Source organism: Pundamilia nyererei, unplaced genomic scaffold (assembly GCF_000239375.1).
Source record: "Pundamilia nyererei isolate P.nyererei 1_Seehausen unplaced genomic scaffold, PunNye1.0 scaffold00173, whole genome shotgun sequence".
In the NCBI taxonomy this organism is placed as follows: domain Eukaryota; kingdom Metazoa; phylum Chordata; class Actinopteri; order Cichliformes; family Cichlidae; genus Pundamilia; species Pundamilia nyererei.
In genome coordinates this window covers 250,160-263,608 of record NW_005187574.1, presented here as the reverse complement: position 1 = coordinate 263,608, position 13,449 = coordinate 250,160, and positions in this window count along the sequence as shown.

The following is a 13,449-nucleotide window of genomic DNA, read 5'->3' as shown; positions in this document are numbered from 1 at the left end:
CTAAGTGTAAACAGCAGTAAATACTAAATATTGAATGTTGTTGTGTAGCAAGCAGGACCATGTGCTTGGAAATAGCAGCCAATAAAGGTGTAGTTTGTGTCTATGAACAGTGAACACCCGTGTGCACACCTGTGTGGATCAGCGCGCTTGTATTCAAAAGGTTTCCCCATGTAATGATCTGCTAGAGGGTGCAAGACCCGACCTGACATATAGACACAGACACAAACATGCATTCCCCCCCTCATGCACACATATACAGATACTCAGCACTCACCCAACGTAAGGATAGACACACAATCACACTCCCGAAACAAACTCTATACCCCAGGTCCAGGTACCCTCAACCCTGGAGGGGGAAACAGCACCTAGACCCAGGAGATGTTACCCTTTCCCCCGGGGTGGAGGCAAGCAGACTGCCCCAGGCTCCGCAGCAGCAGGGAGGCCCTTTTCATCTGCCTTTTCATTCTAAAATGTAAATATTGGCATCCTTGAAAGAGTGTCCTAAATCCTTTAGGTGCAACTACACATGTACATACAGTCCTGCGTAGACATTTCAAGTGCAGTTAGACACACAGCGATTGCTCCTTTAATACCCAATCCTCATAGCCGGTTTTTGGTCTTGCAGAAATGGAAGTGAAATTATTGTTATATGCTAAGCTTTAAAAATAAATAAATAAATAAATTCCTCATCTTGTGAAGCAAAAGAAACATATTTCTGATGACTGCACTTGAGAAATTCCTTAAATGTACTTTATCTGTTAAAACTTAAAGTAGGAATGTTATTCAGATGTTGTTTGTTATCCTCCTCCTGGTGGCTAACAGCACAGGTGTGTGTGGATACTCACAGGGAGCTTTGGCAGCTCTTTAACTAACAGTGTGGTGTAAACCCAATCCCCCAACCCTGAAGTGATTAAAATATCAAATCATCTACCCTTTAAAAGTTTGACTAATTTACTAATTTTTCCTTCCCGTGTTTTTGTTTTTATGAGATAATTAATTTGTTAGTAAGTTGAATAAATTTGCCATTAAGTAATCATCCCTCAATAAAAGAATTTCACTGTACTAATTTTTTCCAAGGTTCTGACAAACCTTCCCCTTTTTCCTCCCCTGTTTGCTTCCTTTTCTCGCTCTTTTTCTCTTCTCTTAGCGTCTTTTGTGGTTTCAGGTAGAGGTCCTACCATGGGGCAGGATGGACCTATCCTCAGTCCGGCCAGCACACCTGCATATCATTAGCTCATTATCTCCTGTGGATAAAAACCCACGGAAACATTTACTTTTACGAGATTGTTGTCACCTTCTTGCAGCAATCTAAGTTTGTTAATGCCGTTACTTGAAAACATAGGATTTTGAAATGAATATCATAGGCGCGTCCTCTAAAACCAGTTTGAATCTCTCATTCAAAGGTCACCTGGGAAAGTTTTCTGAAAATCTTGTGAATGTGATGACTCAAGAATGAAGGCACCTAGGACTTTCAGATTGATACCTCAAGGCACAATTATTAAAAATCCTGGACAAGTTCAAATGTCAGTGTTCTTGAACTGAAGCTCCATCAGTATTTTTCATTTTACGTTGTATTAACTGACCACGTTCTCTTGCCTCTGCTCCTAATTCTCTCCCGGTGCGTGCCTTGGCTTGATTCCTATGCATGTCCTATTAAGTCTTATGTGCGCCTGCAAAAGAAGAATTTTCCACACACCCCGCCTGCTCCTCTGTCATTCAAAAGTCACCTGGAAAGTCACCTTCCTGCCCGCTCTCCACCAAGACTGCCTTCCAGAACTTTCACCTGCCTTTCCTGCCTGCAAATTACAAAGGAAACAGAAGTGACAATTCAAGTCAGGTTTGAAACAATTTTGGTAAAATACTTCACTGCATCAATATTTACCATTCTTCTTCTTTCTGGCAGTTTCTTGTCCCATTGGTGCCTGTGCTGAAAAACAACTTACCTTAGTTGAAACTTACCTGTTTCTTTCCTTGAGAATCCTCATAAAAGCTTAAAATGTGCACTGGATTCTGCTCTGATTCCAGACAATAGGAAAACATTCGTTTGAGCATCCAGTTATAGAAAGTACTGCGTATGATAGACAAGAGTACAAAGAAAGACAAGTTTTGCAAAACAAAAGTGAAGCAAGTCCCATTTCAGTCTCAGACTACTGTTTTAATAACAAAATAAAGAGAGACTATGGAGTATGGAAAAGGTGTCTGCAAAATAAAAACAGTGTGTTTAATATACATTTATTCTATGGACATGCTAATAAAAAAAAGTCACATTTAATTGAAGGCATAGACATTAATAAAAATCTCATTTTACATTTTTCGAGTTTTATTAACTTTTGGATTTGCAATGTGTTTACACTGTTCTCAGGTCACTGTCATAGGGGATGGGTTAGGTTAGTATTTTTCTGCTCCAGACGGTTCTCTGCAGGTGTCCTCCTCCCATGTGGGCAGAGCCTTGGGTTCGTGCTCTTCAGCCAGACACACCTGATCGCTCTCGCCTGCATCAGTATGAAGAAACCAGCTGAGCCATGCATGCCTCTCCTGAGTGGAAACAGGCCAATCCTACTCTCTCTGAGCTCCTGGGATGTATTCCTGCTCTTATGGGTTTTTCCCTTGTATTCAGTAGTCCTCCTACCATCTGAAGGTTCTCCTACCATCAGTTCACACTGCCAAGCTAACCAGGCTGGTTCTCATCTGCCTGCTCACCCTCCACCACTGATACTCACCTGAATACCAACCCATGCCCTGCTCCCCCCCTCTGGAAGTTTCTCTGTGGATTCTCACTTAAGCCCTCCTCATACTGGTACTACACACTGACCATATCCTGTCCCTTCTGTACTCGGATCTAACTCTTACCTCCTTTCCCCTTGGAGCTGCAGCACTGGTAGGTGGAGCAGGGAATCCATATATACATGTACCTGGGCCTCTGCATTAGCCTTATGGCATCTGCTTCATATCTTTCACTGTGCTTCAAGTCAATGAAGGCTAAAAAGGCTCAAAAATATATTGTGACTTTCAGCACAAAGACTAATGTTTATTAATAAATTACTAGGGCATTTCACATTATAGATTAAATGTTTTGCATGTGATGCCAGAACATCAACTTCTGAAAAACCATGGCACAGTGCAACAGTCAGCTGTTTGACAGAGGGTCACATGGAGACAACATGTGAACCTTGTTTCACAAGCTAGGAGGACAAACACATGTAGATTCATTTACTGGCTCTGCTCTGACCCTTTTCATTTCTTCATCCATTGTCTAAATTGATGGGCGCAGAATGCAAGCTGTTGAAATAAACAGTCAGATTTAGATAGGCAGACAGAGGAGGGAGTGTGTGCTGCATGGCTGAGGCTGCTCTCTCACCCTGGGAACAGCAACATCAATAGAGCAGAGGAGGTATTAGCCCAGCTCAGGCATAGGTTACTCAGGAATTAATGAACTTTCAGTCGGACTCCTTATCCCGTTGTATTGACAGGATGAAGTCAGAAAGCCTCGGCAGTCCTCTGTGCTCCCAAGTGCAAGAACAGAGAGGGAGGGAGAGTTTCCTGATATGGAAAAAAAAGCAGTGCTTCTTATCTCCGAGACAGGTTGTAAGAATGGCTGGTGAACAAGGCAGAGGGCATACACACATGAACACAATACGTACTGAAATCTTCAAGGGAGAAAGTGCTCAGCAGGCCTGACCGCAATGTGTAAAACACTTGGCTCAGGTCAGATAAAAGGAGCCTGGAATGAATCACTGTCTTACCCCTCGATGTAAGGAATGGGAAGATTTAAGGCACACTGTCCAGTTCTCTCTGCATGAATGGTTTGTAAAAGAAACCCAGTCTCACCACTACTAACCAGGCAGAGATCTGGCTGCATTAGCAAAGAATGCAAAACACATTGTAAGATATTCTTACTGTTGTCTGTAACTCCACTGGAGGAATGAACACAGGTATTACAAACTGTTCCTCATTTATTGTTTTGGTCATGGTGGCTTTGCACTTTTCCTCATGGCTGCTATACTAGTGTCTAATGTTGGGGTCTTCACTCTAAACTGGGTCACCCAGCAAAAACTGCAATCAAGCATTTGCTAGAACAGTTAAAAAATACCATTGCCACAGTAGTCCTAGGAGCACATGGGTACAAGAACCTGGATGCAGGCAGAGCCCCCAGTGGGGGAGCAAAGCTGAAAGCCAATATTAGGGAAGCAGGAAAGATGTTAATCTGATAACTGAGGTGCAAAAAGGTGTCATGAGAGGCAGGCCCTGAATGAAAAAGAGGTACAACATGATGTCCATGACTAAGCCTCTGGAAACTGCCAAACAAAGGCTCACAGCTCTGGACGTGAGGCTGAAGAGACGTACCAGGGAAGCAGAGGCTGAAAGAATACATGGCCTGTTTGCCAGATTCATGCACAGTATACGCTCATGTGCAACTGAATGTAAAAGCACAAGTGGCACAACGGTAGACCTACTCAGAGATGAACCCGAGCAATACTGGAAGAACATGGTGAATGGGCTGGGTCTTATATAGGGCATGTTTACTGTACTTGAACATTCACACCCATTCATACATGTCAAAGATGCATTTTCTACATACGTGTTTTCTATCTAACATTATACTCTGATTGATGCATCAGAGAGCAACAGTATCATGTCCAAGGATATTTGGCATGCAGACTGGAGCAGTTAGGGATTGAACTAACAAACTTCCTGTTAGCAGATGACATGCTCCGCCTCCTGATGTACCCCAAATCTTTTGAGAAATGGTTGTAACAGCACACCAATGCCCTGGTGGACTAAAGAGCAGCCTCCCAGAACAAAAGCCAGTCAGCACCACAAAGACAAAACTCAGTCTCTGGAATTAAGCGCAGGACAGCATGAGGACCTTACCTCTGTCCCTGGTGCCAGAACCCCACTCAGCCAGATCCATAACAAGACTGGCTGTGGTTACTGATTATGGAATGGCGCAAACACTAACCTTGTCATCGTATCATCTAAGATCGCTGTGTTGTTGTTGTTCTCTCTCTCTGTCCTCTCTCGCTCTCCTGTGCCAGGGTGGAAGTCATTGCGTGGGCATGCACCTGCTGCTCATTGTCCTGACACTCCAGCTTCTACTTAAGGCGATGGCTCAGTGTTTCTCATCGTTGTACGACACATGTCAGTGTAGCCCCGGCTCTTTCCTGTGTATTTTCATTCCCAGTGTTTTTTCCTGGCTTCTAATCCTGTTTTCTTGCATATAGATCTTCCTGCACCTGTCCCCGTTTCCACCCCTGGAGTTGTGAACGTGAGCGTCAGTGTTTTTGCTGAGTGGCCGAAGAAGAGTGTGGTTTTACCCCTGTAACCTCCCTTGGATTCCCTGCATCTTCTTCCCCCTTGCACTTGTATATAGCACCTGGTGATTGTTTAAATAAACTGTTATTTCTGCACTTGAGTCTGCTTCTTCTTTGTGACAGAACGATCCAGCCACATCATGGACTCAGCAGACTCTGACCCAACTCGCTGGGATCTAGCAGCTCAAGAAGGCATTGCTGAGGTGCCACGAGCAAATGTTGATACATATGCCTCTGGGCCATAGCACAACAGACACCCCTGGAAAGCTCGCCATGTCCAATTAACCCACCATCTCCCAAGGAGGTTCAGGCCCCAATGGCGAGCCAATGGGCCATTCCCTGCTTCTCCCGCACTGCCTGAGAGACTTCTGCCTACCCTGGAAGCATTAAAAGCTAACCCAATCATAACTTACCCTGAGTTTCTTTTCAAGTTCAGAAACGTTTTTGGAGTAGGCACTAAAAGGCACGTTATTGAACAATTTATCTGAAGAACTCAAAGATGAATTATTAATGAGGAAATTGCCTTCTTCCCTTGATGAATGCCTCTGTGTATTTGAATAGACCACAACTCCAGTCCTTGAGAGCTGGTGTCCTGAAACGTTCCCATGTCCCTGCTGCAACAGACCTTCAGTAGGGTTAGTGGTTGCCACCTCACCATTCTCTCAACTTCTATACAGTCTTGCTAATGCCCTACTAATATTTTCAGGTGTGTTGCAGCAGGGATACATTTAAAAGTTTCAGGACACCGACCCTCAAGGACCGGACTTTGACACCCCTGGAGTAGACGATCGGTTCTGGGTGCGCGGTGCAGAGTCAAATTCAAAACCCCAGGATGCAATCCTTCCTTTCGGCATGGCTTCCGGGGGAAGTGCTGCCAAGCACAGAAGCTCTCAGGAGAGTGGAGAAGACAGCAGAGGTGAGCAGCCTATGCAGCTGGGACGCTCTCGCTTAACATTACATTGCAGTCTGCCAAACTCAGCCAAAAGAACGCGCCCGCCAGTAGAGGAGGGAGTACTGGTGGGCGATCTGTCTAGCAACAATTCTCCCCCCGTCTTGTGATTCTTGCTAAAGTCATGAAACAGGGCCATAACTCACTGGCTCACAGCTCTAACTGAGCAGAGCTTTCTTCACACCTTACTCACCCACCGATTGAACATCTCCACTGATGCCCTGCCTCACATGCTCCTTGTCTCTGCTCTTCGTGGTCAGCGCCTCCCCGACATAACTCATGTTACAGAACGGGTTCCTCTCACCCTGTCCAGGAACCATATACAAGTGATTAGTTTTTGCATTTTCAAGGCCCCTCTCACTCCTCTCATCTTGGCTTATCCGTGGCTAAAACAACATAATTCTAGCATCGATTTGATAAAAGAATGTGAGTCGGGGTGGAGGAGAATAAGAATGAAAAGTATTTCTTTGTGCCCCCCTCTCCCTGTTAATGCCCTACCTGGCCCCCTGGCAACACTTTCCTAGACCCGCCCCTGCACAGTTACCAGCTGTCAGCTACTTAGAAAAGGATCCTGGTGTTATTTGTCTCTCAGAAACAGTTCATAACTTCAACTCATTCGTGTCATCTAAAAGGTAAACCTGTTTCTCCATCACCTGTTCAGCTCTGATGGTTCAGTAAGGACATCTCCTGGTTTCATCTTCATACAGTGTACTAGAAATTACTATGAAATAAATTCTAACAACAGCTGATCAAACGTGCTGCTGTTGTTTAGCGCGACATCCACTGGTTTCCTCTTTCTGGCGCAAAGTGGGCGATAAACAAACATGAGTGACAATCAGCTGATCACTGATCAGTTTCATGATTGAAGTAGCAACAGGAGAGAGAGGGGAGAGAATGAGAGAAGAAGAGGCAGCTGCGGCGTAACGGCAGAATAAATCCAGCTTTGTGTGTTTTTCATTGTAGCTGATGTCCGGGACAAACTGTTCCTTTTCACCTCAATACGAAACTCCTAATATTTTCTCTGAATACGAGATGATTCCGTTTTTTACAGGACGGTTGGCAACTCTACTAACTAACCTTATGAACAAAATAAAGTTCAACATCAGTAACATAGCACCCACCCAGCTGTATAGAAACTCCATCATGCTAGCTAGTAGCAAAACGAGTTATTGTAACTGACTGTAAAAAAAAAGTCTGCCTCCCCTTTCCCTCATCCACCTGTTGCCTCTGTGGAAGCAATAGCCACCACCAAACAACTGAGTTATTTTTACACATCTGCCAGCATCTGGCCAATCCACCACCTTTGACTGTTTATACCGTTACTAAAAATAAATAAATAAATAAATCATCGGCCCAGAAAAACAAAGAATCACCATCGACCCACTGGACAAATGCCCAGTATGCCCAGTGGCCAGTCCAGCTATGTGTACAGCCTATCGCAACTTGAAGGGGAGGCCATGGAAAAATATATAGTGATTCCTTAGCTGCTGGCAGCATTAGGCCATCCTCATCTCCTGTAGGAGCAGGTTTCTTATTCATTCAAAAGAAAGACAAGAGTCTAAGACGCTGTGTTGAGTACCGTGGCCTGAATAAAATCACAGTTAAAAATAAGTTTACACTGCCTCTCCTCTGCTTTGAGTTACTCCAGGGAGCCACTGTCTTCAAGCAGACTCATTTGGTAAGATTAAGAGAGAGGGATGAGTGAAAGACGCCTTTCAACACCCACTTGGGCCACTTCAAATACCTGGTGATGCCTTTCCGGTTAACCCATGCTCCAGCAGTATTCCAGGCCTTAGTCAACGACGTTGAGACTATTTCTTTCCTGGGGTATATTGTTGTGCAGGGGAGCTTGAAACTGTACCCCATCAAAGTTGAAGTGGTGAACTGGCCTGACCTCAAAGATCGTAAGCAGTTTCAACGTTTCTCTAACGTTTATCAGAGATTCATTCGTGACTTTAACAAAATTACTAACTAACTAAGATTCTGTTCCAGTGGGATCAAGCTGCCGTCTCAAGGAGCGTTTTGCCTCAGCTCAACTGGCTCAACTGGATCTGGGTCTCCAATTCATCATAGAAGTAAGATGCTTCCACTCCAGGGTGGGGGACATGGTCTCCCAGCAAAAGGTAAGCTTCACCCATGGGCTGTTTTCTCTCGCCTTTTGTCCCCTGCAGAACCCAAACTATGACGCGGGACATTGGGAGATACTGGCAATAAAACTCGCCCTGGAGGAATGGAGACACTAGCTCAAGGCCATGGTCCAATCCCTCATCGTCTGGACTGATCACAGAAACCTAGCATACCTACAGTACAGTTAAACAACATTAGACCAGTGGAAATCCGTGCTTTGGTCTGATGAGTCCACCTGCCGTGTCTTTGTGTGGTGAACGATGGTCTCTACATTGATTGTTGCCACCGTGAGGCATGGAGGAGGAGGAGGTGTGGTGGTGTGGGGGGGCTTTGCTGATGACACTGTTGGAGATTGACCCAGCATGGCTACACAGCATCCTGCAGGGACATGCCATCTCATCATGTTAGTTGGACAATCATTTATTGTTCAAAGGGACAATGACCCCAAACACACCTCCAGGCTGTGTGAGGGCTATTTGACCAAAAAGGAGAGTGATGGAGGCCTGGCCTCCAGAGTCACCTGACCTAAACCAAGTGGAGATGGTTTGGGATGAGATGGAGCGCAGAGTGAAGGCAAAAGGACCAAAAAGTGTTCAGCATCTCTGAACTCCTTCAAGACTGTTGGAAAACCAATTCAGGTGACGACCTCATGAAGCTCATGGAGAGAGAGCCAAGCAAAGGGTGGCTATTACCAAGAAACATGTTTTGAATTAGTTCACACTTTTTTGTTCACTACATGTGTTCATTCATAGTTTGATGCCTTCAGTGAGAATCTGCAAATAATCATGAAAATACAGAAAACCCATTAATCAGAATCAGAATACTTTATTAATCTCTAAGGAAATTATGTGGGCTTTCTTAGGCATTAATAAAGTTTTCAGATTCTGATAAATGAGAAGGTGTGTCCAAACTTTTGACAGGTATATGCACATATATTTAAATAAAGTTTTAATAAACTCATAAGATGGTTAAAACTGTTATATTAATCGAGCAATATTCCTTTTAGTTCTCTGCTCTTGCACATACATATGCACACACTCACACATAGCTCCTGCCTTGGCCACTTATTCACCACATTTCTCTGGGGCGCCATTTCTATTCTGTCTGAGGTGTCGCAGAGATTAGCTCTCTGCTGTGATTTTAAAAAGACCAAGTAAGAGAGAAAAAAAGGCGGCAATCATACTTCCATTCTTAAATCATTTTTGAAAAAAAAAAGAATTTGCTCTAATGCTTTCACATAATAATGGGTTTATAGCTTTTATTTGTAAGTGGATGGGTCAGCCTTAATTACAGTCATTGGAGACCCTACATTTTGCTTTTGTAATCTTCGACATATCAGTGCTTGATGAGATTAATGTTTAATGGGTGCTAATATAATAGGTTTCAAAACATGGGGATCTTTTGTCTGTCTCTTTTCTACAGTGTCATTTTTACAAATGCTAAAATTGAGCTGTGATGAACTCACATTTTATCCAACTATTTATTAGCTGACAATGATAACTGGAAGAGGAGTTTTTTGTTTTTTTTAGAACCATTGTTTTAGAAAAAAGTAACAATAAAAATTATGAAAACTACCATAAAACAAAATTGGCAAATTCTCTATATAAATTTATTTAATTTATTTTCCTTATTCTGCAGAACAATGTTCCTCATCAGTTGATGAATATTATTGCAGCATGTGTTTAAATCATTTAATTAAATAGAGACTTTTGTAGTGTTGGTGGAGCTGAGTGTTTAACTTGACTGTTTTATTGAAGCAGACAGAGATGGAGCTCTTTTCTCCATCTTTACAGCTTTTAACACCAACTGCTAAACGAGTTATTGAAGGAGGTGGTGAGTAAGAGAAAACTACTGCTGATCTATTACTGTGATCAGTGCTTGTTTATTTGCTAATGTTAACTATATTTGCAGACAGTAACTGATCTCAGAGCAGTGAAAACAGAGCTCGCGGTAGCTTTGTTTCAGTTTGGTGCTTTTGATTTGGCGATCATTTTGGCTGTCTCATAGCTTGTGTTGTGTGTTTTTGCAGGAAATCTCGGATTTGTCTTTTACACTTACATGTCATCCACACTGTTGATGCATTTTTCACTCTTTCAACACCGTTGTGGACAAAAATCTGCACGCAAAAAATCTGTCATAAAATCCAAACAACAAATTTTCTGTCTGCCCTTTTTTGATCTCTTCCTTGATCTAGATCTCTTCCTTGAGCCCTTTTAAATTTAAATTCCAGTGTAAACATTTAAATTAATAATTATTTACTGAACAAACTCACAAAAACCAAATATTTACCATATAATAAATATTATGGGCATGGGGCATTGATGGTGATTAGAGTCTTGGACATGTCAAAGATCAGCAACAAAACTGATTTGATTGCATTATTAGGTTTTGATACTCCCTCTCAACACTCTCCTGGAAAAAAGTGTCCCATTCACTTCCACTGAAGCCACATTTTTTAATGTCTCTGCCACTGCAGCATAAAACGTGTCAGCATTTCATTTTGAGGAGAAAAGTAGTGAGATTTGACATTTTTACTGTATTTCACCACTGTGTCTTATGTGTATTGTGTTCAGCTGAGAGATGATAGCAGTGATTAGTTGATTTAATTTCTAAGCTGCTTGCAGTTTATACTGGGAGCCAAGAAAGACACTGCAGCAATTCAAGTGGAATTTCTGCATCCAATTACAACATGTCATTTTTGAAGAAGGTTACAGTTCCACATTGGCAAGCATTCAATACATAAAAATAAATGTGTGCTGCTTAGTCTTGCACCTCTAAGCCAAGGTAAAGAGGTGATGTCTCCGAAAAGTCTTCCCCCACTTCTCCAAGCATGTTTCATTTTTTTATTTATTTTGAAATCCGTGTGCTTCTGTCTGCTCTTTTGTTATGCAGTGTGTGTCTATGATGCAGAATTATTCAAATCCCAGTATCGGCTTTGTGCTTTATTCACCATCCACCACTGCTGTCAGTGAAAGCAGTGTATGACTTTAGGCCCCTGGGAATTAACGTGTGTGCATGTGTGTGTGCATGTGTGTGTGTGTGCGCGCGCGTGCAGTGAAAGCAGCATCCATGAATCCTTTGGGTCCATCCTGAAGCTTTCCTCACCGTCTCGTCCCCTTAGAACTGAGACCTGGGGAGGAGGAGGAAGCCTTCATCCTGCTTCTTTCTGAGGCACATTCTATCTGCATATGAAACAGGAAAGCCCCCGGCCCACCCCAGCCAAACAGGTCACTTTGCATCCACTACAAGAATGCAGCTGAACAGGTGAATAATCAGAAGCCTCTTTTCCAAAGACAGAACTTAACTCAAACCAAATCTAGACTTTTCTGCACATTATGGATATTGAATTCATTTTTCTGTAGACTTGAGGACAAATAAAGAAAAAGTGGTTACTTTATTTTAAGAATAAGGAACAAGAGAAAACATTTCATTTAGAGTTCAAAGAGAGAGGACCATATAGAAATTATAAATCTCCTTTTAAAATGTTTGTTTTAAGATACACCTCACTGTTAGACTGACATGAAAAAAAAACAAGCTTTTGCTAAGCTGTTTGTGTGGTACTGTACCATTGATCTGATCTTATAAAAGCATGGCTGATAGGTCGAACAGTCAGAAAACCTCAGTAAATAGACCATAGATCAAATTAGTGGTATTACTGATCCCCATCAGAGACACAACAGATCACAGAGCAGCAGAAGCTGCCATGAGAAGTCGCTGTGCATGTATAATAGTCTTTCTTTTCCATATATATCTGTGTATGTTTGAGATATGTCAGGATATGAAGCAGTTGGTGAGATATGACATGTTGTCAGATGATTGTAGGTCTTTACCGTATAATGTAACTGTTGTGATTTGGAACTATAAAAATAAAACTGAATTGAACTTTGGGTTTGGCAGGGTTGCTGCCATTTTTTTTTATTATTGGTAACATAAAAAATAAATGTGATGGCATTTTGGTTTTTCAGAATTATTTGTTTGGTCTAATGTTTGTTTCAATTTAGGTGATGACTGAAGAAAAAAACTTTTTAATTTGCTTCAAAGAATTCAACAGCACCTCGTTTTAGTGAGTACAGGATATGGTTCAAATATATATGAATGAACTTCAGCTTCTTGATGGTGACACAGTTCAGATAGCAACCTTAGTTTTATCTGAATCAGGTTCTTGTTCCCAGTTTTACAAGTTGTGCTCACAGAGAAAAACAAGTGGAACTGTAATAATGAACCCTGCTCTAAACTTAATTAGCAAATAATTATATTTAAGTGTATGGTTTTTTTGCCTCCTCGTCTCAGATTCTTGTTGACCACTGTATCCACCCCTGTGGACCTCTTCCTCTAAATCTTTTTCTTCTTGGCCTTTGACCTCAAGGCTCTGCAGCCAAGCCTAATCTCCTCTAGGTCCCATTCAGGGCTCCTTAGCTCCCTGTGTACCAGCCATCTCTGCTATCACTGTAACTGGCTGAATTAGAGAGTAATTAATGTCACTGCTGATGGCGGTTGTTATGTTAAACAGACTGCTGGCAGATTCACTCCATTATTCATAGAGAAATTGCTGTCACACGTTAAAGAAAACGTATGTTAGGTGGCAGAGGGAAAGACCTGATGTCCAGGAGGGATGAAGAAGAATGAAAACTGTATTAAGGGAAAGATGATTTGGGGAAAACGTAACAGTACATCATTTAAATGCTTTCAACTTTAGGACAGTCCAACAAAGCAGTTACTGTATATGTTAGAAATAAAGTCAGCTTTAAACTGTCTACTTCAATCCTTTTCCACCACAGTCCAAATGAAACCGTTTGTCTATAATCTACATATGATTTCTAAACTGGTATCCTTGCATCTATACAGCCAATCTCCTTGTTTCTCTTGTTTTTCTTCTCGTTCTCCAACCAGTCAGACAAAATGCTGGTGTCATACAGTATGCTACAGTATGCTACGGTATGCTATAGTATGTTACAGTATGCTACAGTATGCTACGGTATGCTATAGTATGTTACAGTATGCTACAGTATGCAACAGTATGTGGCAGTATGTTACAGTATGCTACAGTATGTTACAGTATGT